Consider the following 23,957-nt stretch of genomic DNA (forward strand, 5'->3'; position numbering starts at 1 on the left):
AAGAGCTCACCAACTGGCTCTCCAATACCAAATGGTCAGCCCTGAAAACATGCATACAAGTAACATTATACAGACTAATCAGGTTGTAGTACACGCTTAGGAATATACTTGTATGTATACATACATATACGTAACAACAGTTAATGAAAAGTGAATTTGAAAGAAAACAAGGAAGGGGATGTTATGGATGAGTTTAGGATGGGAGGAAAGATAAGTAGGAAATGATACATCAAAAAAATCAAATAATTAAAAAGAGAGAGGGGGCATGCTTCAGAAGGCCAAGGTTAGCGTGAGACTGACAGCAGATCAGTAACTCAGAACTAAGACAATAGGAAGTAACTAGCCAGGCCCAGGCTCGCGGTGCATTTTGAAATTGGGGCCCATTTGCTAATGGACTGTGTGTGAGAGAGAAGCACAGATGGAGATAACTCCAGGACTTTGGACCCTCAGTGTTGAAAGCAGGAAGCTGCCCCTGGAGGAAGCCAATGAGGAAGAATAGAGAGTATGGTCTGAGTCCATATCTCCTGCCCCAAGACCCATTCTTTGCCACACAGCACAAGCTGTGGCATAGCTCTTGCCACAGAGGTTTCTTGAGCCATCTGCAAATAGCCACAGGTTTCATTCTTTGTCCTCTGTGGTTGAAGGCTAGAGGTACCTTGGCCGTCTCCAAATAAAATTTTCTTCAACCACACTGAATAGTCTGGAACTATAGGAACTTTACAAACCTCAGTGGTCACTAGAGGCCATGCCCTGAGAGACCCCAAGCTGCGACACAACAGGCTTAGTTGAGCAGGGTTGGGACAGTGGAGGCCACAGGACAAGGAAGGAGCAGAGAGCAGGAATACCAGACCTTGTCAAGATCATTGGACTCATGTTTAGAATACACGGGGTGGGGGTTTTTTGGTTTTTTTGTTTTTCTGTTTTTCAGGTTACAAGGCAAGCCACTCAACCAGAATGTGTGCCCAAGAAAGATGTCTCAAGGGTTTTTTGGTTTTCTTTTCTTTTATTCCTTGTAGAGTTTTAATCTGCAGATTTTATTTGTCTTTGTTTTTGTTTTTAGCATTTAAGTTATTTGATAACAAGGGCTAGAGAGTTAAAGGTACACACTGTTCCCACAGTTCCCAGCATTCATATGGGCTGCTTGACTCCACCCACAGGAAACCCAGCACATCTTTTGGTCTCCTTGGGCACCTTTGTTCTCAGTGCTTGGAATGGGAACTTCGCACACACCATTCAGTATTCAACCGCTGAGCTGTAGTCTTATCCTGTACACTCTTCTTCTACATTTCTGTTCCTCTAGTGGTTTCCAAGGTGTCCAAGTTATCACCCAGGGCTGAAAACTACTACTTTGTGTCAATAAATACTTCCTCAGAGTCTCCTGGTATTGGCCAATTTCAACTTGGCTAATCAAAGGGTTGGGCACTGAGAGAGGGTATACACACATCTCTCCTCGCAAAGTCAGACGAAGCAAACCAGGCTATGGGGTATTCTGTGCAGAACTGAAATCAAATCCAAGTCTCCAAGGAAACATTACTAATCTGCCAGGCCTCACTTCCTGTCTCTCCACCTCCAGCCCTGCAAATACTTAAAAAAAAAAAAAAAACCAATCTTCCCAAGCTCTGGGTCTCTCCAAAGAGGGCAGAGTATAGGCTGAAGCAAGTGTTCCGATGTTTGAGTGATCCTTTCCCCACTTTAGTGGGGTGGTGGCCGGGAACCAGAGAGGAAAGAGAATGACAGATATTCTGGGGCAAATTGTCTAGGCAACAGATTCTGTTTCAATTCCAAATAGTGTAGGCTTTGATGCAGTCTCTGGGGCCCTAGTTAGTGCCCACAGGGCCATCAGAACAGGTCCCAAAGACACAGCCAACCTAATTATTCAATAGCTACCTCCAGACCTGCCACGGCTGTGACCTCTGCCCTTGTTGCTCCACTCCCCAGATACTTTTGTGGATAGAATCCAAATAACGTGATTCCAGTAAAATACAAGAAATGCCTGCTCCTTGAAAACTCAGGATCTGCCTTGGCTAGCAAGCCAGCACAAAGCCGAGGAAGGAAGGCACCCTCCACGGTCTAGATGAGAGTAATGGCTATACCTTGTACACCCATCTTCCCTACCTGCCTTCTCATGTGGTGTGGTGACTGAGAGGCAGATGTGGCATTGCTGGCCTGGATCGAGCCATGATTCTACAATGACATTTGCATGCCCATGCTCAGTTTCCTCACAGGTTTATGAAGGATATGAGAAGATGCTGACAAACAGGGATGCACCATTTTGTCCCCGCTTCTTTGGTCCCCTCATTTGCCCTTTGGACCACCATTTGACAGAAATGAGACATCTCTTATTTCCATTCAACAGAGGTGTCCTTTCTGTAGGGGCAGAGGTAGAAGGGCCAGCTGCCCAAAGGCCCCGGTTATGTAGAAACTCGTCTACTTTCAACATCCCCGCTGGGTGAGTAACAGCCAAGTGCTGTGCGCACTGGGAGAAAGGTCCAGGACTGGTCCCGGATGATTAGGAGGATGGCCTATGACCTGCCTTAGAGAGAGATCTCTGATATCTCCTCATTGCTGATGATGAAGCCCCAGGGAAATCTAAGGATACGGGATTTCCCCTTTGCCATCCTAGTCAGCGACCGCACAAGGAAGAGACAGTTTGCAGTGCTGTTTCTGACCCATGCCTAAGTGGTAGCAATAACCCCCTGCTCTTCCTATACAGAGGATTTTCAGGGAGCCCTGGTCGGTGAACAAAGGGTGGAGGGGTTTTATTGTAGGGGACTTTCTATTGGCTAGAAGCCACAGCCTTCCCAGAACAGCGCTGCCAAGCATACTTCCTCAGCCTTACTATCTGAGAGCAGCAAGCGTCTACTACTCCTGTGGTTCTCTGAGTTGCTAAGGCCCAGCTGGGTGACTTTTGAGGTTTTCTCACAGGACTACAGACAAGACACCCAGGACTCTCCAGGAATCTCTCCTAGGTCCCAGGGAGTGCTGCCCTGTCTATGACATAATCTCAAAGCCTCTGTTTCCCACTCTCTGTGTGGCTTCTAAAGGTAAACTGGCTAATGGGGGGTCAGGACCTCTGACAGATAATCAAGGTTTCTTTTCAAGACTTAACAGGGGAGCTGGCCTGGCCTGGCTTCCTCTCCCACCTCCTGATGGCTCAGGAGTCAGGGAAGCAGCAGCAGCAGCAGCTCTACCTCTTCATGGCAGAGTACAGTGTCACGGTCCACTGCAATCGACTGCACACGCCCAGGTCAGTCTTCACAGGAGAAAGGAGTCGTCGCCAAATCTTAGCAGATATGGCAGACACTGGAACTATCCTAGCTTGCTGCTTGAAGCCAGAGGCGGGGGAGGGATTCGTAAGGGCTGAGGCTTTGAGGCTGTGTGAGGACTTAACCGAGCTGAAGCTGGAGGCAGTGAACCCTGAACTCACGTCCTCGGGATGGAAGCGGTGTGCGGTGGATTAGCAACTCCAAGGACAGGCAGCCCCTGGCTGAGCAGGGAGAAAGGAGCCTGACATTCTTGTCTGGTTTTAAAGCTCCACAATTTCATGTTGATTTCATCTCTTGCTCTGAGCCCTGATGTCCTGTGCACCTCCATATTATGTGGCACATCAGAAGGTGAATGCAGACTGGAGTGCATCATGAGGAACTCCTCGAGGTCACCCGCAGCTTCAGACAGCTCTCAGGGGATGGCATGTACCTCAGCTTTACCTTTGGCACATCCTGACAGACCCATCTCCCTTAATGTCCCAACTCCACATCGCTGCTAGTTCCCAGGCCGCCCACAGATGGGAGCTCCAACCTTCCAAATAAGCAGGAGGATATTAAGGCCTCCATCTGAACCAGGCCCATGCTCACACACCCTCCAAAAGACAACTGAAGAAGAACGCCTTCACACAACGTGGCAGTTACCCGAGGCTTGGCCTCTGAAAGCCAAGCATAATTTCTAAATGTTCGCAGCAACTGATAAACACCCACAGACTGTCATCCAGGACTCTTAGCAAACCTGATTCTGTCAGCTCCCCCGTGTCTCCTCACACCCACCTTCCAGAATATCCTGAAGCAAACCCCGGGCATCGTTTCTTTCAGACATGAGTAATTCCAGATTTGACTCCAGAAGCAAGGTGCCTTCTCTTCCATGATGATACTATGGCTCATAGACCTTGAGAACCCAAGGGCCCGCCCAAGGCAAAGCCACTCAGTGGAATGTGGCAGAGATGAGAAAGCACCAGGCTGGCCTGAAGGTTCAAGTTCCCAAGAACATGAAGGGACCGGAAGAAGAGAGAAGGGTAAACAGACACCAAGAAGATTCCGGAAGGTGACGGCTTGGGAGCAGCCAAATGCTGCTGTGCGCCAGTCTTCCCATTCCGAGCTCTTCCCACAGAACCACAATCTCTGGCCAGGTGTGCCAGAAGATAGAGCCATCCATTCATTTCTACCCCAAGCCAGCAGTGACTGTAGCCAACAGCTCGCCACAGAAGGGTTAGACCAGCAGCCACAGCCACGGTCTCGCTGTCTCTCCTGCTTTCTCACTACCCACAATGCCCCGCTCAGAAGAGGAACAGAACTCCTGCATTTCTTGCAAACGTGGGTCAGAACAAGGTGAAGACCTTCGGAGAATTAGAGGGGGTTTCTGTTACGGAGCATTTTGTAAGTGACTCCACCTCCAGCTGGTGAGTGTGACTCCGTGGTAGAACACGTGCCAGGCACACAGGGCCCTGCGCTTGATCCTCATCACTGAAGGAAAAGCCACTGGGGAAAATAGCAAATATGAGTTCCTAAAGGACAGCGGAATGAGCTTTAACCCCTCTCTATCTGCACAGCGGGCGCCTCAGCCTCGGCCCTACTCGCTGACTCGCTGATGGAAGGCAGGTAGTTCTTTGTTGTGGGGTGATGAAGAGGCTGCAGAAAGGTTCCCCTGGATGCTGTGACAGCCCTAGCAAAGATGTCTGCAGACATTGCCAGCTGTCCCTTGGAGGCAAAGTCACCCATCTCTAAATCAGCCTCTACTCTACATGAATAGTAAGTACATTCAAGCATTCATAGCACTTTACAAAATAGAATCACTTTATTCTATATGGAGAATGTATTTATATTGAGAATATGTTTATATATAGAATAAATATTCTAAGTTGCTCACCAATAAAACCGTGACACAGCTATATTATAGCACTCAAACACACTCCTGGTCCCAAACTATTACATCTCGGTGAGTTTCTGTACAGTCAGAAGGGCCATCCTGAAGTCATGGCGCTTTGCTTAGACTTTTACCACCAAAGATCCTTGAAGCCCACAGCCTTCCAGGAGATGCCGGAGTCTCCATGGGCCTCACTGTGTGTGAGTGCTTCCTTTGAAAAGAGAGGCGGGACTGTCCACATTCAATCTATTTAACTTGAATGTTTGTTTGAAAAGAGAGGCGGGACTGTCCACATTCAATCTGTGAGATGCTGGCATCTCATGGGGACTTCATGTCCTGGGACAGGATGGGCTCATTTTATCAAGGAGCTGAGCTCAGTATGGGCGAGTACGGACTCTGTTGACATTAGCACACTAGAGGACCTTCATGGCAGATTCCTTGGATTTTAACACAATTGTGTTTCATGACGTATTTACTGGATCATGAGGAGGAGTTGAGAGCTTTGCCAGCTGTGTGCTCCCAAAACTGATTGACTAACACTGAGATGTGCAGAGGCCCAGGGCCAAATACTAGGCATTTTTTTTCTGTGTCTAGGGCTGTCTAAACTATGAGGACTTAAATCCAGGTTACATATGGTGAGTCGTGAGTTGGCTGTGCCCATCTAGAGTCACCAGGGGTGTTCAGTACGCTTGCTTTCTGTCTGGGCTGGAGAGGGGGCAGCTTCACAAACTGATAGATTAAGAGAGTAGACATGAGATCAAGGAGACCCTAAGGCAGAGGAATCTCTCTCCTCTCATTCCACCAGATGCAAACCTCCCCTCTTATCTAGGAGCCCGGAGACTTTTATTAGGCCCATCACCTAACAGTTTCGATTTAACCATCACTGACTTGTTCTGGCTGCTCTTTGAGATGGTCTCACCCATTCCCCTACCAGGAGAGGTGACTTTAGTTCACCCTAAACAGCAGGGCCTTACACCAGTTTACAGCTTAGGAGTGGGGAGATTCTGCAATTTAACTGCAGGCTTATCCCTTGATCAGTCTACTCATGAAGAAGGCTAGAAGGCAACGCTTGTCTCTTAGACTGCGGGCTCCTCTCCTTCCTGGGTCCTGCGGATACGGCTAGAAGGGAATAGTGCCCTTCCAGGAATAAGAGCAGCAGAGAGGTCGGGGGTATCAGGTGAAAATGGTGAGGACCAGGACCACAGGCATGAATGAGAAGAACAAGTCAGACACTGGGATGACTGCAGGGTGTTTTGTTAGGTCAAGTTCACTGCCCCTTCAATTGACTAAATATGCCTTTCGGGATGCTGTGCTGGAGACTCAGGAGGATGAGGGAACTGTCTGCCTCTCCCAGTCTTGGGCGATGGAAATGGAAGCCACTAAGGTTTCTTCAGGTCCCCCCCCCCCGCCCCCACCCCCTGCTGGCCTCCTGGGCAGCTGGAGTAAATTAAACCCCAAGGATTAAGAAAGAAAACTTTAGACTTTCTCTCAGCTTGTGTGAGGTGTAAATATCCTCTGGGGGATGGTGAACCGTGGCCCCCAGGGAGGGCTCTTAATTATAACACCATCATTCAATTACAGCCATTCTGAGGGAGGGAAATAAACAAGAGGGAATGTTCCCTGAAATTCCCTATGTTCAACGTTTCTCTTACCTCAGGACCACCCAGAACTCCTTATAAACAACAAAACCCTACAGGGCGGATTTGCAGACCCTATCAAACAGGAATGCCAAAGGCTCCAACTATGTGGTTGTGGGAAAGACATCATCCACGCTGAGAAAGGCCTTCCAATGCGTGGCTTTCGGGTCACCCATGCTCTGTAAGTGAGCCTTACAAAGCCATTGGTCCCCCAGCGTGAGTTCTGTTGAAACTGAACTTTGGTTTGTCACTGGGACCTTATGGAGAAGGCTAGATGTGGCTTAATCCCCCTGGGAGAAAACCCTTACAACAGGCAGCAAATGTATTTATAGGTGTTAGTAGATTGTCATGGTATTAAGAAACTGGTAAGATATTAGAATGTAAAGATGAAAATATTTTTAGTAAATAAAGATTTATATATGAAAATTAAGATGGCTGGATTTTTTTTCTAGGATGGGAAAGAAAACTGGACAGGTTATCCAAGTTACAAGGGTCTAAGTAAATTATTTAAAAGTTATATAAAAGAGGAGACTTAGAGAAAATATATATATATGATTTAATTTCTAAGGTCAAAGTTTAGAACATTAATATCAAGCCTCTGCTTAAATAAGTGGAGTTGTCATAAGGTATTAATCTACTCTTCCTAACAGTTTTGGGTACTGGCTTAGAAAATGAATGTCAAGTCAGGATTTACTTTAAAATGTTTTATTTCTACTCAAGCCTTATCTAAATATTACATAGAAGTTAAAAGCACCAGACTGGGGCTCACCGTCGTATCATGTGCCTTTAATCCCAGCATTGGGGAGGCAGAGGCTAGCAGATTTCTGAGTTTGAGGCCATTGTGGTCTGCAGAGTGAGCTCTAGGACATCCAGGGTTACAAAGAAAAACCCTGTCTTGGAAAAGAACAAAAATAAAGTTCCATGATGCAACTGATCTTTTGGGCACCCGACAACTGTACTTCGAGGTCCATTACACATGTGTTCCAGGAGCTGAAGAGGGAGAGTATTTCTACCCACTTGCCTTCCAAGCTCAAGTAAGTCCCAGGAGACTCTGGTGCACCACTAAATTAACCTGTAATTATGGGAAGTCACCTGCGCTCTCCCTCAGGAGGCTGTGGCGTCTCCACTAGAAGGACTCTCACTAGTTGTTGACACGGGCACTATTTTCTCACACTTTAAGTGAAGCATTGGTCAGGCAATTTGGTTTCCCCTCACTTGGAGGTAAAAACGCTGACCAGAGGAGCTGGAAGTTTTCTCTAGCTCAAGGGACTCCTTGAGGACCAGATCCTCCACTGGCCTTGATAGTAAAAAGAAAGATTAATCGCCTACCTACATGGTCTTAAAACAAGCAGCAGGAAAGTCTAGCCAAGGTTAAGGAGATCAGTAAGCAGACTGGGCATGGCTCGGTGGTTAAGAGTACAGTACTATGCTCTTCAAAAGGACCTGGGTACAGTCCCCAAACCCACATGACAACTTATAACGGCTCCAGTTCCAAGGGATCCAACACCCTCTTTTGTCCTCCATGATCGTCTGTCCTCCATGAGCACTGAGTGTACATGTGGTGCACATACATGTAGGCAAGACACAGAAATCTTTTAAAAACAATTGATATGTTAATATGCTAAACTGTCTAAGGGCCTGCAGTCCTCACACATTAGGCTTAACCACGTGAGGTGTTATTTAGAGGCCAAGTTCTTAATAAGAACTTTTGATAAGGAAAACCCTACCTAGATATATTAAATCATAATCTGGGCTCAATTCAACATTTCAGTGTTGTATCTGCAGCTGAGAAAAAAGGGATTATTATTATTATTATTACTTTGTTTTTGTTGGGGGTTTTTTTGGGGGGGGATGGTTTCTCTGTATAGCCTTAGCTGACCAGGAACTTGATGTGTAGCCAAGGCTAGCCTCAAACTCAAGAGATTCGCCTGTCTCTGTCACTGAATGCTGGGATTAAGGTGTTCATCAGACCACCTCCACTACCACCCAAACTTTAAGGCTCAAATCTTAATGTCCAGGCTAAATCTAAAACTGTTTTTACCAACTATGGATACACTCTTTCTCTCCCTGGAAGAGTTCTTTTCACAGCCATGATGCACCCAGCAGCAATCTAACTGCCCATCTTCCCTGATTAAAGCTACCAAGTACCCTGCTGCCAAACTTACAAATGGGGACATATCGGAAGACCCCAGGTAGTGTCCATGAGGCATTTCTGGATAATATTCTAAGACATAAAGATTATATTTGTCTCTCAGATTGTCAACCAAATGTTGACATCTGGTGATCCCTCAAACAAAAACGGAACCCAGATTTCATCCTGGTCTGGCCTATTGTGTCAGCCCCACTGGGCATTGTGCCTGGCACTTGGGCAGGGACACCTGTTGCTGAGAGGGCACTGCCAATGACAGTTGCGTTGATTTCTCCTGTAAAGCTCCTAGGTGCTGTCTTCCCTGTGTAGGAGTGTGACATTGCAAACGGCTGGTTGCACGGTCACACTTTAGTCGTGAGGCAGCACCCTTAACAGCTGAGCCACCCCTCCCAGTCAGCACAGTCATGCTTGCATCTGTTAAGTGAATTTATGTCAATACAGATGCAAAAAAGACCACTTCTCAGGCCTTACCTTCTCGGGGCTCCCGTGCGGGCTTCAGCTAGCTTCATGATGGCATTGTACCTTACTACACGAGATAAGTGCTGATCACGAGGCCATTAAGGTTGTTCCTAAATGTCCCCCCGAGAGCGTGATAGAAGGAACCCATGGGCCTGCTCTGAACTTAAGCTCGCTGAAGAAAAGCTTCTCCGACTTCAGACAGACTAATGGTGTGTGCCAGCAGTGGACAAAAACGACAAAGAAACGTCAATCTGACGCACGTGGCAAAGCCTGCCAGGGGTTACGTGGGTGGCTGTCTAGCCTGTCCTCTTCCCCTCATAAAGCAAATCTGCCCTATTTCCTTAACTATGCTCTCAGCGGGAACTGCAGTAGCACTAAGTCTCGCTCCATATGCTGCAACTACCCCGAAGCACCACGCACTCACCAAACGGCTGTCTCATGATCCGGATCTTCAGCCCCTTAAACTGACCGTCGCAGGGGCGCTCCCTCTGCTGCCCTCTCTACATCGTCCTCTTGTCAGCGTGAAGTATTCAGAGTAATGTGTACCCCTGAAACCCTAACAGAAGTTAGGGTGATCCCTGAGATGGGGAAATGAGAGACTAGGAGTTAGACCAGTGGTTCTCTGTGAGTCAACCTGTGAGTCTGGGACTCCTTTGGGGTCACATCTGATATCCTGCAGTCAGATATTTACATTGCAATCCATAACAATTGTAAATTTGCAGTTAAGAAGTAGCAACAAAAACAGTTTAATGGCTGGGGGTCACCATAGCATGAGGAGCCATCTTGAAGGGTTGTAGCATTGGGAAGGTTGAGAACACTGTGTTCGAGAGATCCCTGATAGACAGAGGGTAAAGCTGGCCACCCTCCTCTTTCTTCCTCACCCTTCCAGCCAGTCAGGCTCCTGTGGACAGCTCCCGAGGGTCCAAGGCCAGACCAGGACACAGCACACCTTCATCTAAAGTTGTGGGCTCATGGACTTCCTCTTTCTTTCTTTAAACTGAGATGCCCTGAATGGGGAGGGAGAGTGCCATTTTCACCCACAGAAGCACTGTAAACACCCTGTCTTCAGGAGAGGCCAGGTCTTAGCTTCCCAAGTTCCCCTCTGCTATGCAGAGGAACTTTCTCCCAGTGTTCCTGTATGTCTGCATACATGAGTGTGTGTACTGTATATGTGTGTATGAATGTGCATGTGTGTGTATGAATGTATGCGTGTGTGTGAATGTGCATGTGTTTGTGAATGTGCATGTGCGTGTGTGTGTATGAATGTGCATGTGTGTGTGAATGTGTGTGTGAATGTGCATATGTGTGTGTGAATGTAATGTGCATATGTGTGTGAATGTGCATGTGTGTGTGAATGTGCATGTGTGTGTGTGAATGTGCATGCATGTATATGAATGTGCATGTGTGTGAATGTGCGTGTGTGTGAATGTGCCTGTGAATGTGTGTGTGTGAATGTGTATGTGTGTGAATGTGCATGTGTGTGTGTGAATGTGCATATGTGTGTGTGAATGTGCGTGTGTGTGTAAATGTGCATGTGTGTGTGAATGTGCATGTGCGTGTGTGTGTATGAATGTGCATGTGTGTGTGAATGTGTGTGTGAATGTGCATATGTGTGTGTGAATGTAATGTGCATATGTGTGTGTGAATGTGCATGTGTGTGTGAATGTGCATGTGTGTGTGTGAATGTGCATGCATGTATATGAATGTGCATGTGTGTGAATGTGCGTGTGTGTGAATGTGCCTGTGAATGTGTGTGTGTGAATGTGTATGTGTGTGAATGTGCATGTGTGTGTGTGAATGTGCATATGTGTGTGTGAATGTGCATGTGTGTGTGAATGTGCATGTGTGTGTGAATGTGCATGTGTGTGTGTGAATGTGCATGCATGTATATGAATGTGCATGTGTGTGAATGTGCGCGTGTGTGAATGTGCCTGTGAATGTGTGTGTGAATGTGTATGTGTGTGAATGTGCATGTGTGTGTGTGAATGTGCATATGTGTGTGTGAATGTGCGTGTGTGTGTGTAAATGTGCATGTGTGTGTGAATGTGCATGTGTTTGTGAATGTGCATGTGCGTGTGTGTGTATGAATGTGCATGTGTGTGTGAATGTGTGTGTGAATGTGCATATGTGTGTGTGAATGTAATGTGCATATGTGTGTGTGAATGTGCATGTGTGTGTGAATGTGCATGTGTGTGTGTGAATGTGCATGCATGTATATGAATGTGCATGTGTGTGAATGTGCATGTGTGTGTGAATGTGCATGTGTGTGAATGTGTATGTGTGTGAATGTGCATGTGTGTGTGTGAATGTGCATATGTGTGTGTGAATGTGCGTGTGTGTGTAAATGTGCATGTGTGTGTGAATGTGCCTGTGTGTGTGTATGAGTGTGCATGTGTATGAATGTGCGTGTGTGTATGAGTGTGCATGTGTATGAGTGTGCATGTGTGTATGAGTGTGCATGTGTGTATATGACTGTGCATGTGTATGAATGTGCGTGTGTGTATGAGTGTGCATGTGTATGAATGTGCGTGTGTGTATGAGTGTGCATGTGTATGAGTGTGCATGTGTGTGTATGAGTGTGCATGTGTGCATATGACTGTGCATGTGTATGAATTGCATGTGTTTGTATGACTGTGCATGTGTATGAATGTGCATGTGTGTGTATGACTGTGCATGTGTGTGTATGAAGGTGCATGTGTGTGCATGAAGGTGCATGTATGTGCGTGAAAGTGAACATGTGCATCTTCACCTTAAATAAAAATATTTTTTCATCAGTTGATTCTGGTGCTGCATCTAAAATTTTCCCTGTGCTACCTTTTGTGCTTGAAATTTTTTCCCTCCTTTTAATTCTTCAACTGGCAGAGAAAAATGAACTCACTGCAGCTCACTAAATGGTAACACTTGTCTGTCCTGCTCTCCAGTGGGAAGTTAGAGTGCTGCCTCTGAGCTCTCAATTGCTGGGCCTTGGAAGGTCCCCTGCTAATTAATGATTGTCGGGAGGATGACAGACTGGCCCAAGTTGTTACAGAGATGAGCACCATTGTAGATTTCTGGGGATGAGGACCATAGGGCCAGCCGGGGAGTCGCTCATGGCTATCTCTAGCTATAGCACAAGGGAACCGTACAAATAAATGGTCATTCTAGAAAACAAAGTGCAGGACCATTGGATACTCAGCTGAGAAAACCAGGCAGATGAGGGAGGAGGGCAGGGTGAGGAGGGTGTCTGCAGGAGGACACAGGCAAAAGATCGGTTTACACAAACAAATCTTCATTTTTTTTCAAGTTTTGCACATCCCTAACCATCAGAAAAATGCAAATTAAAACTATTTTGAGATATCACCTCAGTCCAGTGAGAATGGCCGTTATCAAGAAATCTAGGGCTGGAGAGATGGCTCAGCCGTTAAAGGCTAGGCTCACAACCAAAAATATAAGAAATCTAACTACAAGTTCTCTGCACCCAAATCCCGTGGGAGGGAGAGCTAAACCTACAGAGAGGCAGACACGCCTGGGAAACCAGAAGAGACTGCACTCTGTGCACATCCAGACGCCAGAGGAAAACACCAAACGTCATCTGGAACCCTGGTGCACGGAGGCTCCCGGAAAGAGCGGCGCAGATCTCCTCGGTGGCTGCTGCCGCAGAGAGGACTTAGGCAGTACCCCACGAGCACACTTGAGCCTCGGAACCTCAGGTAGGACCAACTTTTCCCCTGCAAGTGACCTGCCTGGTGAACTCAAGACACAGGCCCACAGGAACAGCTAAAGACCTGTAGAGAGGAAAAACTACAAGCCCGAAAGCAGAACACTCTGTCCCCATAACTGGCTGAAAGAAAACAGGAAAACAGGTCTACAGCACTCCTGACACACAGGCTTATAGGACAGTCTAGCTACTGTCAGAAATAGCAGAACAAAGTAACACTAGAGATAATCTGATGGCAGGAGGCAAGTGCAGGAACCCAAGCAACAGAAACCAAGACTACATGGCATCATCGGAGCCCAATTCTTCCACCAAAATAAACATGGAATATCCAAACACACCAGAAAAGCAAGATCTAGTTTCAAAATCATATTTGATCATGATGCTGGAGGACTTCAAGAAAGACGTGAAGAACTCCCTTAGAGAACAAGTAGAAGCCTACAGAGAAGAATCGCAAAAATGCCTGAAAGAATTCCAGGAAAACACAATCAAACAGTTGAAGGAATTAAAAATGGAAATAGAAGCAATCAAGAAAGAACACATGGAAACAACCCTGGATATAGAAAATCAAAAGAAGAGACAAGGAGCTGTAGATAGAAGCCTCACCAACAGAATACAAGAGATGGAAGAGAGAATCTCGGGAGCAGAAGATTCCCTAGAAATCATTGACTCAACTGTCAAAGATAATGTAAAACAGAAAAAGCTACTGGTCCAAAACATACAGGAAATACAGGACACAATGAGAAGATCAAATCTAAGGATAATAGGTATAGAAGAGAGTGAAGACTCCCAGCTCAAAGGACCAGTAAATATCTTCAACAAAATCATAGAAGAAAACTTCCCTAACCTAAAAAAAGAGATACCCATAGGCATACAAGAAGCCTACAGAACTCCAAATAGATTGGACCAGAAAAGAAACACCTCCCGTCACATAATAGTCAAAACACCAAACGCACAAAATAAAGAAAGAATATTAAAAGCAGTAAGGGAAAAAGGTCAAGTAACATATAAAGGCAGACCTATCAGAATCACACCAGACTTTTCGCCAGAAACTATGAAGGCCAGAAGATCCTGGACAGATGTCATACAGACCCTAAGAGAACACAAGTGCCAGCCCAGGTTACTGTATCCTGCAAAACTCTCAATTAACATAGATGGAGAAACCAAGATATTCCATGACAAAACCAAATTTACACAATATCTTTCTACAAATCCAGCACTACAAAGGATAATAAAGGGTAAAGCCCAACACAAGGAGGCAAGCTATACCCTAGAAGAAGCAAGAAACTAATCGTCTTGGCAACAAAACAAAGAGAATGAAAGCACACAAACATAACCTCACATCCAAATATGAATATAACAGGAAGCAATAATCACTATTCCTTAATATCTCTCAACATCAATGGCCTCAACTCCCCAATAAAAAGACATAGATTAACAAACTGGATACACAACGAGGACCCTGCATTCTGCTGCCTACAGGAAACACACCTCAGAGACAAAGACAGACACTACCTCAGAGTGAAAGGCTGGAAAACAACTTTCCAAGCAAATGGTCAGAAGAAGCAAGCTGGAGTAGCCATTCTAATATCAAATAAAATCAATTTTCAATTAAAAGTCATCAAAAAAGATAAGGAAGGACACTTCATATTCATCAAAGGAAAAATCAACCAAGATGAACTCTCAATCCTAAATATCTATGCCCCAAATACAAGGGCACCTACATACGTAAAAGAAACCTTACTAAAGCTCAAAGCACACATTGCACCTCACACAATAATAGTGGGAGATTTCAACACCCCACTCTCATCAATGGACAGATCATGGAAACAGAAATTACACAGAGACGAAACAGAAATTACACAGAGACGTAGACAGGCTAAGAGAAGTCATGAGCCAAATGGACTTAACAGATATTTATAGAACATTCTATCCTAAAGCAAAAGGATATACCTTCTTCTCAGCTCCTCATGGTACTTTCTCCAAAATTGACCATATAGTTGGTCAAAAAATGGGCCTCAACAGGTACAGAAAGATAGAAATAATCCCATGCGTGCTATCAGACCACCACGGCCTAAAACTGGTCTTCAATAACAATAAGGGAAGAATGCCCACATATACGTGGAAATTGAACAATGCTCTACTCAATGATAACCTAGTCAAGGAAGAAATAAAGAAAGAAATTAAAAACTTTTTAGAATTTAATGAAAATGAAGGTACAACATACCCAAACTTACGGGACACAATGAAAGCTGTGCTAAGAGGAAAACTCATAGCGCTGAGTGCCTGCAGAAAGAAACAGGAAAGAGCATATGTCAGCAGCTTGACAGCACACCTAAAAGCTCTAGAGCAAAAAGAAGCAAATACACCCAGGAGGAGTAGAAGGCAGGAAATAATCAAACTAAGAGCTGAAATCAACCAAGTAGAAACAAAAAGGACCATAGAAAGAATCAACAGAACCAAAAGTTGGTTCTTTGAGAAAATCAACAAGATAGATAAACCCTTAGCCAGATTAACAAGAGGACCCAGAGAGTGTGTCCAAATTAACAAAATCAGAAATGAAAAGGGAGACATAACTACAGATTCAGAGGAAATTCAAAAAATCATCAGATCTTACTATAAAAGCCTATATTCAACAAAACTTGAAAATCTACAGGAAATGGACAATTTCCTAGACAAATATCAGGTACCGAAGTTAAATCAGGAACAGATAAACCAGTTAAACAACCCCATAACTCCTAAGGAAATAGAAGCAGTCATTAAAGGTCTCCCAACCAAAAAGAGCCCAGGTCCAGATGGGTTTAGTGCAGAATTCTATCAAACCTTCATAGAAGACCTCATACCAATATTATCCAAACTATTCCACAAAATTGAAACAGATGGATCACTACCGAATACCTTCTACGAAGCCACAATTAATCTTATACCTAAACCACACAAAGACACAACAAAGAAAGAGAACTTCAGACCAATTTCCCTTATGAATATCGACGCAAAAATACTCAATAAAATTCTGGCAAACCGAATCCAAGAGCACATCAAAACAATCATCCACCATGATCAAGTAGGCTTCATCCCAGGCATGCAGGGATGGTTTAATATACGGAAAACCATCAACGTGATCCATTATATAAACAAACTGAAAGAACAAAACCACATGATCATTTCATTAGATGCTGAGAAAGCATTTGACAAAATTCAACACCCCTTCATGATAAAAGTCCTGGAAAGAATAGGAATTCAAGGCCCATACCTAAACATAGTAAAAGCCATATACAGCAAACCAGTTGCTAACATTAAACTAAATGGAGAGAAACTTGAAGCAATCCCACTAAAATCAGGGACTAGACAAGGCTGCCCACTCTCTCCCTTCTTATTCAATATAGTTCTTGAAGTTCTAGCCAGAGCAATCAGACAACAAAAGGAGGTCAAGGGGATACAGATAGGAAAAGAAGAAGTCAAAATATCACTATTTGCAGATGATATGATAGTATATTTAAGTGATCCCAAAAGTTCCACCAGAGAACTACTAAAGCTGATAAACAACTTCAGCAAAGTGGCTGTGTATAAAATTAACTCAAATAAATCAGTAGCCTTCCTCTACACAAAAGAGAAACAAGCCGAGAAAGAAATTAGGGAAACGACACCCTTCATAATAGACCCAAATAATATAAAGTACCTCGGTGTGACTTTAACCAAGCAAGTAAAAGATCTGTACAATAAGAACTTCAAGACACTGAAGAAAGAAACTGAAGAAGACCTCAGAAGATGGAAAGATCTCCCATGCTCATGGACTGGCAGGATTAATATAGTAAAAATGGCCATTTTACCAAAAGCGATCTACAGATTCAATGCAATCCCCATCAAAATACCAATCCAATTCTTCAAAGAGTTAGACAGAACAATTTGCAAATTCATCTGGAATAACAAAAAACCCAGGATAGCTAAAACTATCCTCAACAATAAAAGGACTTCAGGGGGAATCACTATCCCTGAACTCAAGCAGTATTACAGAGCAATAGTGATAAAAACTGCATGGTATTGGTACAGAGACAGACAGATAGACAAATGGAATAGAATTGAAGACCCAGAAATGAACCCACACACCTATGGTCACTTGATTTTTGACAAAGGAGCCAAAACCATCCAATGGAAAAAAGATAGCATTTTCAGCAAATGGTGCTGGTTCAACTGGAGGTCAACATGTAGAAGAATGCAGATTGATCCATGCTTATCACCCTGTACAAAGCTTAAGTCCAAGTGGATCAAGGACCTCCACATCAAACCTGATACACTCAAACTAATAGAAGAAAAACTAGGGAAGCATCTGGAACACATGGGCACTGGAGAAAATTTCCTGAACAAAACACCAATGGCTTATGCTCTAAGATCAAGAATCGACAAATGGGATCTCATAAAACTGCAAAGCTTCTATAAGGCAAAGGACACCGTGGTTAGGACAAATCGGCAACCAACAGATTGGGAAAAGATCTTTACCAATCCTACAACAGATAGAGGCCTTATATCCAAAATATACAAAGAACTCAAGAAGTTAGACCGCAGGGAGACAAATAACCCTATTAAAAAATGGGGTTCAGAGCTAAACAAAGAATTCACAGCTGAGGAATGCCGAATGGCTGAGAAACACCTAAAGAAATGTTCAACATCTTTAGTCATAAGGGAAATGCAAATCAAAACAACCCTGAGATTTCACCTCACACCAGTGAGAATGGCTAAGATCAAAAACTCAGGTGACAGCAGATGCTGGCGAGGATGTGGAGAAAGAGGAACACTCCTCCATTGTTGGTGGGATTGCAGACTGGTACAACCATTCTGGAAATCATTCTGGAGGTTCCTCAGAAAATTGGACGTTGAACTGCCTGAGGATCCAGCTATACCTCTCTTGGGCATATACCCAAAAGATGCCCCAACATATAAAAAAGACACGTGCTCCACTATGTTCATCGCAGCCTTATTTATAATAGCCAGAAGCTGGAAAGAACCCAGATGCCCTTCAACAGAGGAATGGATACAGAAAATATGGTACATCTACACAATGGAATATTACTCAGCTATCAAAAACAACGGCTTTATGAAATTCGTAGGCAAATGGTTGGAACTGGAAAATATCATCCTGAGTGAGCTAACCCAAACACAGAAAGACATACATGGTATGCACTCACTGATAAGTGGCTATTAGCCCAAATGCTTGAATTACCCTAGATGCCTAGAACAAATGAAACTCAAGACGGATGATCAAAATGTGAATGCTTCACTCCTTCTTTAAAAGGGGAACAAGAATACCCTTGGCAGGGAAGAGAGAGGCAAAGATTAAAACAGAGACTGAAGGAACACCCATTCAGAGCCTGCCCCTCATGTGGCCCACACATATACAGCCACCCAATTAGACAAGATGGATGAAGCAAAGAAGTGCAGACTGACAGGAGCCGGATGTAGATCGCTCCTGAGAGACACAGCCAGAATACAGCAAACACAGAGGCGAATGCCAGCAGCAAACCACTGAACTGAGAATAGGACCCCCGTTGAAGGAATCAGAGAAAGAACTGGAAGAGCTTGAAGGGGCTCGAGACCCCAAAAGTACAACAATGTCAAGCAACCAGAGCTTCCAGGGACTAAGCCACGACCTAAAGACTATACATGGACTGACCCTGGACTCTGACCTCATAGGTAGCAATGAATATCCTAGTAAGAGCACCAGTGGAAGGGGAAGCCCTGGGTCCTGCTAAGACTGAACCCCCAGTGAACTAGACTATGGGGGGAGGGCGGCAATGGGGGGAGGGTTGGGAGGGGAACACCCATAAGGAAGGGGAGGGGGGAGGGGGATGTTTGCCCGGAAACCAAAGAATTATTATTACGTATTAAATAAATTAAAAAAAAAACAAACAAACAAAAAAAAAACAATGTCAATCCCATTGAGGAGCCCATTCCCAGCTCTGGGAGGGCAGCTTAATAAATAAATAAAAAAATAAAAAAATAAAAAAATAAAAGAAATCTAACTACAAATGTTGAAGAGAATATGGAGAAACAAGAACCCTTTTTACTGCTGGTGAGGTGAAATGAATACAGTAATTATGGAAATTAGTTTGGAGCTTTTTCAAAGAATTTAAAATAGAATGACCACTCAGCCCAACTCTTTCCCTCATGAGCGTATGCGGGGGGACTCCACACTCTACCACAGGGGTATTTGTACTCCAATGTTTTCAATCTGTTATCCACACTGTAACAAGAAAATGAAACCAACCTAATTGTCCATCAACAGATGAATGAATAATGAAAATCCGGTACATATATAACGTGGAATACTACTCAGCTGTGAAGAAAAATGACATCACAAAGTTTGCAAGAAAATGGGTGGACTTAGAGTATATTAAACACAATCTTAAAGGAGATTCTTACATAATCTTAAAAAGGGAAAAATGCATTCTCCCCGATATGTGAATTCCAGCCTACATTATATCTGCATGTACATGTAAACGAGTGCACATGTGCATACAGCGTACCACGTAGAAAGGAGAAGAAGGGTAACTCTTAGGTGCCCAGGAGGAACAGAACGCAAACGATGGGCAGATGAGGCACGAAAGAGGATATGAAGCTAATTTTTCTGGTTTTAACTCCATTGTTGGTGGTTAGTGGTTTTGTGGTGGGAAAGTGCATGAGAATGTATTTGACAGTGAAAGTGTGGACCCAATGTGAAGCTGCAGAGCTTCAGAATGACTGATAACCGAATAGAGGGTCTCTGGTTCACATCACTGCACGGTGTATATGCCAAGTTCTTTACAGTAGGCGGGAGGGAGGGAGGAAGGGAAGTGGGAAGGAAGGATGGAGAGATGATGAACAGAGGGGCAGACGGACAGAAGGATAAGAACGAAGTCAAGGGAGAGATGGCATGGCAGCCTGAATCTCCTTGAGACAAGAATAGAAATTTTAACCTTTGGGCTTCCTGAATGAAAGGGGAGGCTGTTCTGAGAGACTGTGGGAACAGCCTGTCTTTAGCACTGCCCTTGACCAGGGTGCCAGGGACAAGGGTCAGACGGTGCTGGCCCTCAGGCACAGGGAAAGTATTTGGGGTCCTGGGTTCCCACATGGAGGCTACCCCAACTCCCACACCCAGGGCTCAGCAGGGCCAGGAACTGCCCTCTCCACCCTCTCCCATGGTGTAAGCATGGATGGGGAGGGGCTGGCCCAGGCCCCCTACTGAGCTGGTCATTCCAGCACTTCCAAGACTGGGACTCAGAAAGCTGCATCTCCTAACAGAGGGGCTTTGTTCCAGCTAGCCTGGGGGTTTCGCCCTCTTCACGCAGGGACAGAACTAATGAGACAGGTTTATGTTATTGTTATCTTCAGCTTTGAAAGAACATAAATGTGAACATTCACGCAGGCTGGAAGTAAACAGCACTGTGTGCTATAGCTGGTCAGGGGTGGCCCAGTCCCCAGCTCCCCTCAGTGGATGGAGAGGCTTGACCTGGGATACTCCGTGTTCTACCCTCTGAGGGGACCTGTGAGGTCTGAGGAGAAAGAAAGGGGACATAGTGAAGCACTCTTGTAACCCTGGGCTGGGGAGGCTGAGGCAAGGTCACCAAGGTGGAGACCAGTCTAAGCGACACAGTAAGAGTGTCTCAAAAGAGAAGTGAGAGCAGTCTGCCGGTGAAGGTTCCTCCTGCTTCCTGAATGTCGCTACAGAAGCAGCTGACTGGGCTGCTCCCCACACCCAAACCAGGGCCTTTCTCCTTTAAAAACAAAAACAAAACATACATGTATACATCTTGAAATTTTCAGGCAAATGGATGGAACTAGGGGGAAAAATCATCCTAAGTGAGGTAAACCAGACCCAGAAATATAAATTTGGTGTATAGTCATTTATATCTAGATATTAGCCATTAAATAAATGATAACCAAGCTATGATCTATGAACCTAGAGAGGCATAGAGAGGGGAACATGTGGATCTCCTGGGAAGGGGAAATGGACTTTGTGGGTGGACTGGAGAGGGGATGGGAGGGCTAAGAATGGGGGGTGAGGAAAGGAATGAGGGGAGAGACAGAAAGAATTAAAGAGCATTGGTGGCCGTGTGGAAAGTAGTGTAGTGGAAACTTAAAGAGCGTAGGAGGGGAACCTAATGAAGTCTGCAAAGAATGAGGGGAACAGGATCCCTCCTGCTCATTTTTTTTCTACCAAGCTAAGCAATCCAGTGCCAGGACTGGGTTTCATCCCAGCTGTTGGCTGAAAGGGTCCCATGGAAACCCCTAAACAACCCAGGCTGTTGCCAGTAGGTTGCTCTCCACAAGCTGACAGCAAGGCTCCTTTGCAGAATATAACACCCACGCAACTCTCTGAACCTGGAGAGGATGAACAGATACCTACAAAGAGCCTCACCACTGTGCGCTGGTGTCTATGACACAGAACGGCACTCTGCAGAAACAGCAGCACCACCAAAGGAAAAAAAGCAAACACCAGCCCAACCACAAAACCTTTGATCTACGATCCGTCCTGACTGCAATATATACCAGGGCAATGTTGGCAGAAACATGTGGGAGGAGCCAACTGACGTCTGATTTCATGTGAGGCCCACTCCAAGAGACGGAACCCAGGCCTGACACTGCTTTGGTGACCAAGACCCAGAGCATAGATAGCCCAGAGCGAGGGTAAAACCAAATACTAGTGGGAAAAACAAACCTCCTTATGACACTCTGCTATACTCGTAGATCAGAGAGGCTTCCTCCTGAAGCAAATGGGAACAAATACAGAGGCACTATGTGGAGAGAGACACCTTGGAACACACGGATGTAAACAAGGTGTCCCCATCAAGTCCTTCCCCTCAGAGCTCATAGATCCCTGTGGAAGAGGAGGCGGAAGGAGGGAGGGAAACAGAAGGAACAGAGGACACAGTCTGCTTGGCTTGTCCAACTTCAACGTGAGGGTGTTCATCTTATCTGACTATACTTTTTCATGTTTGCTTGTTATCTCCTAGAAGCCTGTTCTGTTCTAGTAACAGACAGAACGGGGGTAGATCCAGATGGCAAGGGAGATGGGGAGGAAGTAGGAGGAGCAGAGGGAGGGAAAACTGTATTCAGATTATATTGTATGAGAAAAGAATCCATGTTTGAGAGCCAGGGAAACCCAGCTCCATGAATGAACTGCAATGAATTGTGGTCATTTTCACCCCGTGACAAAGCGATAAAGAGGAAGGTAACCACATGACTTCAATACTAGGTGGATAAGTGCTGGCCACAGAAATAGCAGCCAGGAGTTACTTACGATGCATAACATGCTGGGTAACTTAAGCTCGCTTGATTCTTCCAGCTCTGGGACAGGCCTATACAATCCTAATTTTCCAGAGAAAATTAACCTGTGACCAATATCACAGGGTCAGTAAGTGGTAGAGCTAAGGTGATGTGCCCAAAGGACCAGGCACAGCAACTGGACATACACTAGTAGTTCTAGCAGTCAGGAGGCAGAGGTAGGAGCATCAAGAGTTCAAGGTCAGCCTGTGCTGCGTGGTAAGACTTTGTCACACACCTTTTCCCAAGAGGGAGAGTGCCCGGAAGCTGTCCTCTAGAGTACACCCTCAATTTTCAGAGGCTGTGGCTATCAACGAGCCTTTGGTGGATGGGTGCTGCAACAGAAAGGCAGAGGACTCAGATGTGTTTGACCCCTGCATCCCTGCTTGCAGGCAAGATTGTTCACAAAATGCCTAGCTTGCCAGATCATAGCTAATCTGACCATGAATTTAAGTTAGTCTTTTTTCTTTTTCTTTTTTTTCAGAGCTGGGGACCGAATTAAGTTAGTCTTAAAGAGAGGCAACCATAGCTATTTTTACCCTCCTATTGTTCAGTCAGGCTGGGATCATCGAACGCCAGGCTCCAGTGAGCCAGCATCTGATTCCCAGGACAGAACAGTCCTGCCAGAGTCAGGCAGAATTACAATGTGTGAACAGCCGGGGCTCCTGGAACACAAGAGAGCTTAGACAAGAAGTTAAGCAATCTCACTGTGGGTCCTCCCAGCACTCCATAAGAAGCTATCTGTTGCCAATGATCAAATGGTGGGGGCTAAGGAGGTGTGGTGACAGCCTGCAGAGAGGCTGACTGTGAGCCGACAGGGTGCTTGGAAGCAGAACTAAGGTGAGAACTGAACACTGTGCATGGGGTAGCATCTGCCAGCCTGAACCCTGAGGAGTGAATGGGTGTCAGACAGTTTCAGCAAGTGTTGAATAGATGTCCCATCAGAATCCAGAGGAGAGAGTCATCACTTGAATTTGCTTATTAAACAAGTAAGATTAGGAGAGAATGCCTACCCCCCCCCCAAAAAAAACCAGTAGAATAATAAAACAAAATTTTAAAACCCTGCAAAGTCTAGCAGGGCAATACCATGAGAAGAATGAATGTTTGAAAGGATCCAAAGGGAGAGTGTGCCTGCTGCTGCTACCCACCCCTCTTGCCCATCCTTCGGGAACCATGGGGCCGAGCTAGCACCAGTGCCTGTAGTACAACCCTTTCTCCAACTCACCCATGAAGCCCTGGTAAGCGCTTCAGCCCGGTGTGTTTTGAGATCTGTGCTGAGAAGCTTTCCCAATCTCAAACACTCCCCCCTTTGCTCCGAGGCCGCCCAATATACAGATGGGGGAAGGGGACCAGATCTCAGAAACAGCAAAGAACCAGGATCTTACACTAGGTCCCTTATCGGAATCCCAAAAGAAACTATGTCCCGTCCCCCTCCCCCACCTCACCCCCACCCCCATCTTTCATGACTATCCAGGAGCCAAAAGACAGGTCCTCCTTAAATAGAACTTGCTTAGGCAAAACCTCCTCTGACAAGATGGGTTTTCTGTCCTCACTCAATCATTTCCTCTCAGCTCGGAAACTGGGACTT

Source organism: Rattus norvegicus, chromosome 15, assembly GCF_036323735.1.
Source record: "Rattus norvegicus strain BN/NHsdMcwi chromosome 15, GRCr8, whole genome shotgun sequence".
Classification (NCBI taxonomy): domain Eukaryota; kingdom Metazoa; phylum Chordata; class Mammalia; order Rodentia; family Muridae; genus Rattus; species Rattus norvegicus.